Below are 15,189 nucleotides of genomic sequence, written 5' to 3' on the forward strand. Positions count from 1 at the left end.
GCTGACTAAAACACCATAGAACAAGCTTCATCGTCTGCATGCCGACTAAAACACCATACTCTAAGCTTCATTGTCTAAATGTCAACTTAAACACTTTAGTAAAAGCTTTATTGTCTGCATGCCGACTAAAACACTACAGTACAAGATGCATTGCCCGCATGCCGACTAAAACACCATAGTACATGCTTCATAGACTGTATGTTGACTTAAAAACAACAGCACACGCTTTATTGTCTGTAATACATACTATGTCGACTTAAACACCATACCGGTATTACAATCTTCAATGTCTGCATTCCGACTCAAGCACCATATTATAAGCTTCATTGTCTGCATGTTGACTTAAGCACCATAGAACAAGCTTCAATATAAAAATAAGATGTGGTATAATTGCCAATGAGACAACTATGTCTGCATGTTGACAAAATCACCATAGAACAAACTGCATTGTCTGTATGTCGACTAAAACACCACAGTACAAGCTTCATTGTCTATACGTCTACTGAACACAATTGTACAAGCTTCATTGTCTGCTTGCCGACTAAAACACCATAGAACAAGCTTAAATGTCTGCAGGCTGACTAAAACACCATATAACAAGCTTCATTTTCTGTATGTCGACTAAAACACAATAGTATATATACAAGCTGCATTGTCAGTATGTCGAATAAAACGATAGAACATGCTCCATTGTTAGAACGTCGACTAAAACGTCAGATTACAATCTTCATTGTATGCATGTTGACAAAAGCACCACAGTACAATATGCATTGTCTGCATGCTGACTAAAAACACCTTATTTAAAGCTTTATTGTTTGTATGCCGACTTAACACCATAATACAAGCTTCATTATATGTATGACGACTAAAACACCATAGTACAAGCTTCGCTGTCTGTATGTCGACTAAAACACAATAGTACAACTTTCATCGTCTGCATGCCGACTAAAACACCATAGTACAACCTTCATTGCCTGCATGCCGACTAAAACACCATTGTAAAAGCCTCATTGTCTGCATGCCGACTAAAACACAATATAACAAGCTTGACTTTTGAGATGAAGAACATCAATAAAAGCGCTGTTCCTTTGCTTATTGTGTGTTTTTGCTGTGCATGTACTGATTTTGTGAATGGATGTATCCCCCATATCCTATTATTTTTTCGTCAATTGTCTGCAGGCTGACTAAAACACCATAGAACAAGCTTCATCGTCTGCATGCCGACTAAAACACCATACTCTAAGCTTCATTGTCTAAATGTCAACTTAAACACTTTAGTAAAAGCTTTATTGTCTGCATGCCGACTAAAACACTACAGTACAAGATGCATTGCCCGCATGCCGACTAAAACACCATAGTACATGCTTCATAGACTGTATGTTGACTTAAAAACAACAGCACACGCTTTATTGTCTGTAATACATACTATGTCGACTTAAACACCATACCGGTATTACAATCTTCAATGTCTGCATTCCGACTCAAGCACCATATTATAAGCTTCATTGTCTGCATGTTGACTTAAGCACCATAGAACAAGCTTCAATATAAAAATAAGATGTGGTATAATTGCCAATGAGACAACTATGTCTGCATGTTGACAAAATCACCATAGAACAAACTGCATTGTCTGTATGTCGACTAAAACACCACAGTACAAGCTTCATTGTCTATACGTCTACTGAACACAATTGTACAAGCTTCATTGTCTGCTTGCCGACTAAAACACCATAGAACAAGCTTAAATGTCTGCAGGCTGACTAAAACACCATATAACAAGCTTCATTTTCTGTATGTCGACTAAAACACAATAGTATATATACAAGCTGCATTGTCAGTATGTCGAATAAAACGATAGAACATGCTCCATTGTTAGAACGTCGACTAAAACGTCAGATTACAATCTTCATTGTATGCATGTTGACAAAAGCACCACAGTACAATCTGCATTGTCTGCATGCTGACTAAAAACACCTTATTTAAAGCTTTATTGTTTGTATGCCGACTTAACACCATAATACAAGCTTCATTATATGTATGACGACTAAAACACCATAGTACAAGCTTCGCTGTCTGTATGTCGACTAAAACACAATAGTACAACTTTCATCGTCTGCATGCCGACTAAAACACCATAGTACAACCTTCATTGCCTGCATGCCGACTAAAACACCATTGTAAAAGCTTCATTGTCTGCATGCCGACTAAAACACAATATAACAAGCTTGACTTTTGAGATGAAGAACATCAATAAAAGCGCTGTTCCTTTGCTTATTGTGTGTTTTTGCTGTGCATGTACTGATTTTGTGAATGGATGTATCCCCCATATCCTATTGTTTTTTCGTCAATTGTCTGCAGGCTGACTAAAACACCATAGAACAAGCTTCATCGTCTGCATGCCGACTAAAACACCATACTCTAAGCTTCATTGTCTAAATGTCAACTTAAACACTTTAGTAAAAGCTTTATTGTCTGCATGCCGACTAAAACACTACAGTACAAGATGCATTGCCCGCATGCCGACTAAAACACCATAGTACATGCTTCATAGACTGTATGTTGACTTAAAAACAACAGCACACGCTTTATTGTCTGTAATACATACTATGTCGACTTAAACACCATACCGGTATTACAATCTTCAATGTCTGCATTCCGACTCAAGCACCATATTATAAGCTTCATTGTCTGCATGTTGACTTAAGCACCATAGAACAAGCTTCAATATAAAAATAAGATGTGGTATAATTGCCAATGAGACAACTATGTCTGCATGTTGACAAAATCACCATAGAACAAACTGCATTGTCTGTATGTCGACTAAAACACCACAGTACAAGCTTCATTGTCTATACGTCTACTGAACACAATTGTACAAGCTTCATTGTCTGCTTGCCGACTAAAACACCATAGAACAAGCTTAAATGTCTGCAGGCTGACTAAAACACCATATAACAAGCTTCATTTTCTGTATGTCGACTAAAACACAATAGTATATATACAAGCTGCATTGTCAGTATGTCGAATAAAACGATAGAACATGCTCCATTGTTAGAACGTCGACTAAAACGTCAGATTACAATCTTCATTGTATGCATGTTGACAAAAGCACCACAGTACAATCTGCATTGTCTGCATGCTGACTAAAAACACCTTATTTAAAGCTTTATTGTTTGTATGCCGACTTAACACCATAATACAAGCTTCATTATATGTATGACGACTAAAACACCATAGTACAAGCTTCGCTGTCTGTATGTCGACTAAAACACAATAGTACAACTTTCATCGTCTGCATGCCGACTAAAACACCATAGTACAACCTTCATTGCCTGCATGCCGACTAAAACACCATTGTAAAAGCCTCATTGTCTGCATGCCGACTAAAACACAATATAACAAGCTTGACTTTTGAGATGAAGAACATCAATAAAAGCGCTGTTCCTTTGCTTATTGTGTGTTTTTGCTGTGCATGTACTGATTTTGTGAATGGATGTATCCCCCATATCCTATTATTTTTTCGTCAATTGTCTGCAGGCTGACTAAAACACCATAGAACAAGCTTCATCGTCTGCATGCCGACTAAAACACCATACTCTAAGCTTCATTGTCTAAATGTCAACTTAAACACTTTAGTAAAAGCTTTATTGTCTGCATGCCGACTAAAACACTACAGTACAAGATGCATTGCCCGCATGCCGACTAAAACACCATAGTACATGCTTCATAGACTGTATGTTGACTTAAAAACAACAGCACACGCTTTATTGTCTGTAATACATACTATGTCGACTTAAACACCATACCGGTATTACAATCTTCAATGTCTGCATTCCGACTCAAGCACCATATTATAAGCTTCATTGTCTGCATGTTGACTTAAGCACCATAGAACAAGCTTCAATATAAAAATAAGATGTGGTATAATTGCCAATGAGACAACTATGTCTGCATGTTGACAAAATCACCATAGAACAAACTGCATTGTCTGTATGTCGACTAAAACACCACAGTACAAGCTTCATTGTCTATACGTCTACTGAACACAATTGTACAAGCTTCATTGTCTGCTTGCCGACTAAAACACCATAGAACAAGCTTAAATGTCTGCAGGCTGACTAAAACACCATATAACAAGCTTCATTTTCTGTATGTCGACTAAAACACAATAGTATATATACAAGCTGCATTGTCAGTATGTCGAATAAAACGATAGAACATGCTCCATTGTTAGAACGTCGACTAAAACGTCAGATTACAATCTTCATTGTATGCATGTTGACAAAAGCACCACAGTACAATCTGCATTGTCTGCATGCTGACTAAAAACACCTTATTTAAAGCTTTATTGTTTGTATGCCGACTTAACACCATAATACAAGCTTCATTATATGTATGACGACTAAAACACCATAGTACAAGCTTCGCTGTCTGTATGTCGACTAAAACACAATAGTACAACTTTCATCGTCTGCATGCCGACTAAAACACCATAGTACAACCTTCATTGCCTGCATGCCGACTAAAACACCATTGTAAAAGCCTCATTGTCTGCATGCCGACTAAAACACAATATAACAAGCTTGACTTTTGAGATGAAGAACATCAATAAAAGCGCTGTTCCTTTGCTTATTGTGTGTTTTTGCTGTGCATGTACTGATTTTGTGAATGGATGTATCCCCCATATCCTATTATTTTTTCGTCAATTGTCTGCAGGCTGACTAAAACACCATAGAACAAGCTTCATCGTCTGCATGCCGACTAAAACACCATACTCTAAGCTTCATTGTCTAAATGTCAACTTAAACACTTTAGTAAAAGCTTTATTGTCTGCATGCCGACTAAAACACTACAGTACAAGATGCATTGCCCGCATGCCGACTAAAACACCATAGTACATGCTTCATAGACTGTATGTTGACTTAAAAACAACAGCACACGCTTTATTGTCTGTAATACATACTATGTCGACTTAAACACCATACCGGTATTACAATCTTCAATGTCTGCATTCCGACTCAAGCACCATATTATAAGCTTCATTGTCTGCATGTTGACTTAAGCACCATAGAACAAGCTTCAATATAAAAATAAGATGTGGTATAATTGCCAATGAGACAACTATGTCTGCATGTTGACAAAATCACCATAGAACAAACTGCATTGTCTGTATGTCGACTAAAACACCACAGTACAAGCTTCATTGTCTATACGTCTACTGAACACAATTGTACAAGCTTCATTGTCTGCTTGCCGACTAAAACACCATAGAACAAGCTTAAATGTCTGCAGGCTGACTAAAACACCATATAACAAGCTTCATTTTCTGTATGTCGACTAAAACACAATAGTATATATACAAGCTGCATTGTCAGTATGTCGAATAAAACGATAGAACATGCTCCATTGTTAGAACGTCGACTAAAACGTCAGATTACAATCTTCATTGTATGCATGTTGACAAAAGCACCACAGTACAATCTGCATTGTCTGCATGCTGACTAAAAACACCTTATTTAAAGCTTTATTGTTTGTATGCCGACTTAACACCATAATACAAGCTTCATTATATGTATGACGACTAAAACACCATAGTACAAGCTTCGCTGTCTGTATGTCGACTAAAACACAATAGTACAACTTTCATCGTCTGCATGCCGACTAAAACACCATAGTACAACCTTCATTGCCTGCATGCCGACTAAAACACCATTGTAAAAGCTTCATTGTCTGCATGCCGACTAAAACACAATATAACAAGCTTGACTTTTGAGATGAAGAACATCAATAAAAGCGCTGTTCCTTTGCTTATTGTGTGTTTTTGCTGTGCATGTACTGATTTTGTGAATGGATGTATCCCCCATATCCTATTGTTTTTTCGTCAATTGTCTGCAGGCTGACTAAAACACCATAGAACAAGCTTCATCGTCTGCATGCCGACTAAAACACCATACTCTAAGCTTCATTGTCTAAATGTCAACTTAAACACTTTAGTAAAAGCTTTATTGTCTGCATGCCGACTAAAACACTACAGTACAAGATGCATTGCCCGCATGCCGACTAAAACACCATAGTACATGCTTCATAGACTGTATGTTGACTTAAAAACAACAGCACACGCTTTATTGTCTGTAATACATACTATGTCGACTTAAACACCATACCGGTATTACAATCTTCAATGTCTGCATTCCGACTCAAGCACCATATTATAAGCTTCATTTTCTGCATGTTGACTTAAGCACCATAGAACAAGCTTCAATATAAAAATAAGATGTGGTATAATTGCCAATGAGACAACTATGTCTGCATGTTGACAAAATCACCATAGAACAAACTGCATTGTCTGTATGTCGACTAAAACACCACAGTACAAGCTTCATTGTCTATACGTCTACTGAACACAATTGTACAAGCTTCATTGTCTGCTTGCCGACTAAAACACCATAGAACAAGCTTAAATGTCTGCAGGCTGACTAAAACACCATATAACAAGCTTCATTTTCTGTATGTCGACTAAAACACAATAGTATATATACAAGCTGCATTGTCAGTATGTCGAATAAAACGATAGAACATGCTCCATTGTTAGAACGTCGACTAAAACGTCAGATTACAATCTTCATTGTATGCATGTTGACAAAAGCACCACAGTACAATCTGCATTGTCTGCATGCTGACTAAAAACACCTTATTTAAAGCTTTATTGTTTGTATGCCGACTTAACACCATAATACAAGCTTCATTATATGTATGACGACTAAAACACCATAGTACAAGCTTCGCTGTCTGTATGTCGACTAAAACACAATAGTACAACTTTCATCGTCTGCATGCCGACTAAAACATCATAGTACAACCTTCATTGCCTGCATGCCGACTAAAACACCATTGTAAAAGCCTCATTGTCTGCATGCCGACTAAAACACAATATAACAAGCTTGACTTTTGAGATGAAGAACATCAATAAAAGCGCTGTTCCTTTGCTTATTGTGTGTTTTTGCTGTGCATGTACTGATTTTGTGAATGGATGTATCCCCCATATCCTATTATTTTTTCGTCAATTGTCTGCAGGCTGACTAAAACACCATAGAACAAGCTTCATCGTCTGCATGCCGACTAAAACACCATACTCTAAGCTTCATTGTCTAAATGTCAACTTAAACACTTTAGTAAAAGCTTTATTGTCTGCATGCCGACTAAAACACTACAGTACAAGATGCATTGCCCGCATGCCGACTAAAACACCATAGTACATGCTTCATAGACTGTATGTTGACTTAAAAACAACAGCACACGCTTTATTGTCTGTAATACATACTATGTCGACTTAAACACCATACCGGTATTACAATCTTCAATGTCTGCATTCCGACTCAAGCACCATATTATAAGCTTCATTGTCTGCATGTTGACTTAAGCACCATAGAACAAGCTTCAATATAAAAATAAGATGTGGTATAATTGCCAATGAGACAACTATGTCTGCATGTTGACAAAATCACCATAGAACAAACTGCATTGTCTGTATGTCGACTAAAACACCACAGTACAAGCTTCATTGTCTATACGTCTACTGAACACAATTGTACAAGCTTCATTGTCTGCTTGCCGACTAAAACACCATAGAACAAGCTTAAATGTCTGCAGGCTGACTAAAACACCATATAACAAGCTTCATTTTCTGTATGTCGACTAAAACACAATAGTATATATACAAGCTGCATTGTCAGTATGTCGAATAAAACGATAGAACATGCTCCATTGTTAGAACGTCGACTAAAACGTCAGATTACAATCTTCATTGTATGCATGTTGACAAAAGCACCACAGTACAATCTGCATTGTCTGCATGCTGACTAAAAACACCTTATTTAAAGCTTTATTGTTTGTATGCCGACTTAACACCATAATACAAGCTTCATTATATGTATGACGACTAAAACACCATAGTACAAGCTTCGCTGTCTGTATGTCGACTAAAACACAATAGTACAACTTTCATCGTCTGCATGCCGACTAAAACACCATAGTACAACCTTCATTGCCTGCATGCCGACTAAAACACCATTGTAAAAGCCTCATTGTCTGCATGCCGACTAAAACACAATATAACAAGCTTGACTTTTGAGATGAAGAACATCAATAAAAGCGCTGTTCCTTTGCTTATTGTGTGTTTTTGCTGTGCATGTACTGATTTTGTGAATGGATGTATCCCCCATATCCTATTATTTTTTCGTCAATTGTCTGCAGGCTGACTAAAACACCATAGAACAAGCTTCATCGTCTGCATGCCGACTAAAACACCATACTCTAAGCTTCATTGTCTAAATGTCAACTTAAACACTTTAGTAAAAGCTTTATTGTCTGCATGCCGACTAAAACACTACAGTACAAGATGCATTGCCCGCATGCCGACTAAAACACCATAGTACATGCTTCATAGACTGTATGTTGACTTAAAAACAACAGCACACGCTTTATTGTCTGTAATACATACTATGTCGACTTAAACACCATACCGGTATTACAATCTTCAATGTCTGCATTCCGACTCAAGCACCATATTATAAGCTTCATTGTCTGCATGTTGACTTAAGCACCATAGAACAAGCTTCAATATAAAAATAAGATGTGGTATAATTGCCAATGAGACAACTATGTCTGCATGTTGACAAAATCACCATAGAACAAACTGCATTGTCTGTATGTCGACTAAAACACCACAGTACAAGCTTCATTGTCTATACGTCTACTGAACACAATTGTACAAGCTTCATTGTCTGCTTGCCGACTAAAACACCATAGAACAAGCTTAAATGTCTGCAGGCTGACTAAAACACCATATAACAAGCTTCATTTTCTGTATGTCGACTAAAACACAATAGTATATATACAAGCTGCATTGTCAGTATGTCGAATAAAACGATAGAACATGCTCCATTGTTAGAACGTCGACTAAAACGTCAGATTACAATCTTCATTGTATGCATGTTGACAAAAGCACCACAGTACAATCTGCATTGTCTGCATGCTGACTAAAAACACCTTATTTAAAGCTTTATTGTTTGTATGCCGACTTAACACCATAATACAAGCTTCATTATATGTATGACGACTAAAACACCATAGTACAAGCTTCGCTGTCTGTATGTCGACTAAAACACAATAGTACAACTTTCATCGTCTGCATGCCGACTAAAACACCATAGTACAACCTTCATTGCCTGCATGCCGACTAAAACACCATTGTAAAAGCTTCATTGTCTGCATGCCGACTAAAACACAATATAACAAGCTTGACTTTTGAGATGAAGAACATCAATAAAAGCGCTGTTCCTTTGCTTATTGTGTGTTTTTGCTGTGCATGTACTGATTTTGTGAATGGATGTATCCCCCATATCCTATTGTTTTTTCGTCAATTGTCTGCAGGCTGACTAAAACACCATAGAACAAGCTTCATCGTCTGCATGCCGACTAAAACACCATACTCTAAGCTTCATTGTCTAAATGTCAACTTAAACACTTTAGTAAAAGCTTTATTGTCTGCATGCCGACTAAAACACTACAGTACAAGATGCATTGCCCGCATGCCGACTAAAACACCATAGTACATGCTTCATAGACTGTATGTTGACTTAAAAACAACAGCACACGCTTTATTGTCTGTAATACATACTATGTCGACTTAAACACCATACCGGTATTACAATCTTCAATGTCTGCATTCCGACTCAAGCACCATATTATAAGCTTCATTGTCTGCATGTTGACTTAAGCACCATAGAACAAGCTTCAATATAAAAATAAGATGTGGTATAATTGCCAATGAGACAACTATGTCTGCATGTTGACAAAATCACCATAGAACAAACTGCATTGTCTGTATGTCGACTAAAACACCACAGTACAAGCTTCATTGTCTATACGTCTACTGAACACAATTGTACAAGCTTCATTGTCTGCTTGCCGACTAAAACACCATAGAACAAGCTTAAATGTCTGCAGGCTGACTAAAACACCATATAACAAGCTTCATTTTCTGTATGTCGACTAAAACACAATAGTATATATACAAGCTGCATTGTCAGTATGTCGAATAAAACGATAGAACATGCTCCATTGTTAGAACGTCGACTAAAACGTCAGATTACAATCTTCATTGTATGCATGTTGACAAAAGCACCACAGTACAATCTGCATTGTCTGCATGCTGACTAAAAACACCTTATTTAAAGCTTTATTGTTTGTATGCCGACTTAACACCATAATACAAGCTTCATTATATGTATGACGACTAAAACACCATAGTACAAGCTTCGCTGTCTGTATGTCGACTAAAACACAATAGTACAACTTTCATCGTCTGCATGCCGACTAAAACACCATAGTACAACCTTCATTGCCTGCATGCCGACTAAAACACCATTGTAAAAGCTTCATTGTCTGCATGCCGACTAAAACACAATATAACAAGCTTGACTTTTGAGATGAAGAACATCAATAAAAGCGCTGTTCCTTTGCTTATTGTGTGTTTTTGCTGTGCATGTACTGATTTTGTGAATGGATGTATCCCCCATATCCTATTGTTTTTTCGTCAATTGTCTGCAGGCTGACTAAAACACCATAGAACAAGCTTCATCGTCTGCATGCCGACTAAAACACCATACTCTAAGCTTCATTGTCTAAATGTCAACTTAAACACTTTAGTAAAAGCTTTATTGTCTGCATGCCGACTAAAACACTACAGTACAAGATGCATTGCCCGCATGCCGACTAAAACACCATAGTACATGCTTCATAGACTGTATGTTGACTTAAAAACAACAGCACACGCTTTATTGTCTGTAATACATACTATGTCGACTTAAACACCATACCGGTATTACAATCTTCAATGTCTGCATTCCGACCAATCTAATTAAAATATAGATCTCGGATTTCGTTATATACTACGTTATACTACATACGAAGATCTAACAAGTACCCTACAAGGTTTCACTTTTGTGACCTTATATAACGTAATATTTGACCCCAGAAAGTATTTATATCGACCAATCAGAATGCTCCTTATAAACGCGACCTAGGAACATGTTGAAGATGGCGACGTAGAAATGGAAAAACAACATAGAAAATGCATTAACTGAAATTTTGCCTTAGTACAAAGTGATAGAATTGAAATTTGAGAAGAGACAAATTTTGGAAATCAAAGATTGCATGGTCAGGCTTCCAACATGCTTCAAACGGGCTATGGAAGAGTTTACATACCAGATATCTGCTACCCGATAATCAAGTCAGCATTCAAAGGTAAATTCTCGAAAATAAGAGTATTAAAGGTTGACATTTTTCTATCATTGGGCAACTTCTCGAGTGTTTATTAAAAAAAATCTTTGTGGAGGATTCACAGTGTACTTTAAAAAAACATGACAATATCCCAGAAAATACATTGCAAGTCTTCATTCTAATTCTCCTACCAAAAAATTATAATTTACAAAGTCAATGAAGATATGGGATCAGATAAATCTAAATTCATTGGTAATAGTATATAAATCATAATGTCATCTTATTAATGATATTCTACTGTGTACTTGCAAAGATATACATGTATACTTATGCCAGCACATGCAGAAGAAGTTTTAATATCAGCATACTTTTTTTACTTCTGTCACACACTGATACATGTTGATATCATGTGGTGCTCCAGATAATTGTTAGGGGAAATTTTCTGCCAAGAAAGAAATTAATTGTTCACTATTCTTGGACTCGGCTACAGTGGGTCAGAATGGCAATTAGTGTTTCCGTGTTCATTAAATATTAGCTTAATGCTTTGTGAGAAAAATAACTTCATCCTGTTTATGTACATATAAAAAAGAAGATGTGGTATGATTGCCAATGAGACAACTCTCCACAAGAGACCAAATGACACAGAAATTAACAACTATAGGTCACCGTGCAGCCTTCAACAATGAGCAAAGCCCATATCTCACAGTCAGCTATAAAAGGCCCCGAAATGACAATGTAAAACAATCAAACGAGAAAATCTAACGGCCTAATTTATGTAAAAAAAAATGAACGAATAACAAGTATGTAACACACAAACAAACGACAACCACTGAATTACAGGCTCCTGACTTGGGACAGGCACATACATACAGAATGTGGCAGTGTTAAACATGTTAGCGGGATCCCAACCCTCCCCCTAACCTGGGACAGTGGTGTAACAGTACAATATAAGAACGAACTATAAAAATCAGTTGAAAGAGGCAAAAAGTGTTACTTTAACCGTTCCAGAACAAATGGTAAAATTTCTGAATTTTTCGTTTCCATTCTCTAACTTTTAGTTTGCCTCAACCAAATGTTATGAAACTTATACACAATACTTATTACCAAAAAAACTCAGATCAAGCACAAATTTGGGTAGCATCACTTTTACCGTTGAAGACTTGATTAAGTAATTATGCTCTTGACTGATAGAATACTCTTATCTTTAAATTCAACATGTCCAATACATATACTTGATCAATATATAGAAGAACAAGACAGACGAGGCTATCTCTATCATAGTACATACATGTATGTTAAATTGTTCAGAAAACAACCAACCATCAAACAAAATCAATAGGTATCTTATAAGATTAATGTCTGGAAATGATGATGCTAAACAAAAAGTAAAAAATGTGAAATGAAATGAAATACAAGTTTAAAGATTTGTGTACAGATTCTGACAATAAATACATGTACGTACAAATTTGATTAGGGAATCCACACCTCAAGGACTAATCCCAAAAAGGATTACTCAAGGGCCAGTGTTTTTATTTCCCAAAAAAATGTTCAAAGATAAGAAGATGTGGATCCTAGAAATGGATTCACAGTGTCAATTTATAAATTTACTTTTAGATAACCTACATGTATATCTGTAAGTAAAATTTATTTAAGGACAATAAAACATTCTGTCATTAACCAGAGGAACATATCAATTAAAATGTGTTTGAATAAACACTAGTATTAAGTAACAGGGTACATGTAGGTAGGGAAACCCTAAACAAACATGCATGTACATTTTTTCTTCATCTTTTAGTTTGGAAAAGCTAGTAATAATTATTAAAGAAAAAAATTAAATGAGTTCCTCTGAAACGGATGTTAAATAATCTTAAATAAGCTTTATAATGGAGTCAGCATTGTTTTGAAATCAGAATATTCCATAAATATATTTAAATTGATATTTCAGGAGCAGACATTCTTCCCTGGTCTATATAGCTTTATTGAAAGGAATCAGACACAGAAAGTTTGGGGAAATGAAATTGAGAGTCACTGTGAATAATTCACACACATGCTAGACATAAAGAAATGGCCAGACACAGGCTCAGCTATAGAATCTGTATCAACTGGAAGCAACAGCATTTTCATCAGAAAACTAAAAAGGATGTGAAAAACATGAAACATGCATTTGGAAATGTTCAGCCGCCAAACAAATAGATATGCCAGGAAATGCAAATTGTTTGCTAATATAAATGTCAATGATGTCTGTACAAAAGCAAAGATATAAAAGCCTTTTTCATTTATACATGTAACAGTCATATACAATACAGATTTAAGACCATCAGACAATCTTTAAATCTTTGGAAGCCACAGTACCTAGTCCAAGACATTCCATATTTTCAACTCGTTATGAAGACAAATTTGACCAATTTGGTTTCCAATAGAAGTTTAAAAATAAGTTCTACATGTACATGACATGATGATCACCAGCAATGAAGGTGATATAGGATATAATATTCAAAGTAGAGAAGTATAAAGTGAATTTGAACCTCCCACCATAATAGCATTCTGCACATTTTGGATCACATATGGATCAAGCTGTTGTACTTGTGAACTAAAAGATTGTTGCTTGTTTGTTGTCAGGTACATTGTACATGTTGACAGTGCTATACGTTCATTAAATAAAATGCAGTTCAGAACAGTTATATTTTAGTAATAGATAGATTTCTTCTGTCTTTATTTGAACGGATAAACCAGATAATTAAAAAAAAAAATTTCTGACAACTATGTCTGTTCTGGAACTGAAGACTACCTTCACTTTTTGTATCTTCCTTGTTCATTTTCCTCCAGATAAATTACTGACTATCACCATGAGGCTTATAACATGTATAAGTAGGCTTAATTCCTCCAAGGTCTCCAGTTATGTCCTGTCTGTGACAAAAGTTTCAGAATACAAGACATGCAAAACATGAAATGCTAATCGGACAACAACATTTACTATTTATATGAAGTTTTATATTTCAGAGGGTAGAAATCATGGATTTGTCATTCTTAAAATCATAATCATGATAATGTATAAGGAATCCTTATGTTTAGAAGTTTCTGTCAAGACATTTGTCCATTGTCCTTATTCCCTTTTCATTGTTCAGTGCTCCTTAAAAAACTACATGTGTAGTGATTTTATCAAGTGAATTTGTGGCATATTATAAGTAATACGATAACTATATTTGGTATACATGTATGGGATCAAAGGTTTACATGTACATGTGTTGTCAGACGGGGTTCAACTTGTCTCAATTTTTTGTCGAGCCCCGGGTTCTCACTAAGGCGAGTCCTGGACTCATCATTTTCAAAACTTGCGAGTCCCAAGATGCATGAAAATTGTAAAATGTTGTATCAACTGAGCACATACATGTATATCGCCATTTTATCACAAAAGTTAAAAAATAATCTAAATTTTGTGTAATTAGGGATAGTGATGCGGCCGCGTTAACTCACTTCTTAAAAGCTTAATATTGCAGAAGGTAGAAGATCTGGATGCTTCATACTTTGTATATAGATGCCTTATGATATGAAGTTTCCGTCAGTCATATGTCTATTGTCATTGACCTCATTTTCATGGTTCAGTGACTACTTGAAAAAAAAGTTCAGATTTTGTTTCATGGATCAGTGAATAAGGTTAAGTTTTCATGATCAAGTCCATATCTCAGATACTATAAGCAATAGGTCTACTATATTTGGCGTACATGTATGTAATGATTGTAAGGTGTACATGTCCAGCTGGCAGGTGTCATCTGAGACCTCATTTTCATGGTTCAGTACTAGTTTAGTTTTTGTGTTTTGGTCTGTTTTTCTAATACTGTATGCAGTAGGTCAACTATATTTGGTGTATGGAAATATTTTACAATGTACATACATGTATCAGTCTGG

General features: G+C 36.1%; 1 long non-coding RNA gene across 1 annotated transcript; it reads left to right on the plus strand.

Moving 5' to 3' along the window:
* Positions 1-10,957: 10,957 nt before the first annotated feature.
* Positions 10,958-13,981, plus strand: LOC127703250 (uncharacterized). The gene is made up of 2 exons (XR_007982878.1): positions 10,958-11,307; positions 13,229-13,981. It is a non-coding gene; the product is annotated as an uncharacterized LOC127703250 (long non-coding RNA).
* Positions 13,982-15,189: the final 1,208 nt, after the last annotated feature.

Source organism: Mytilus californianus, unplaced genomic scaffold (genome assembly GCF_021869535.1).
Source record: "Mytilus californianus isolate M0D057914Y unplaced genomic scaffold, xbMytCali1.0.p SCAF_1, whole genome shotgun sequence".
Lineage (NCBI taxonomy): Eukaryota > Metazoa > Mollusca > Bivalvia > Mytilida > Mytilidae > Mytilus > Mytilus californianus.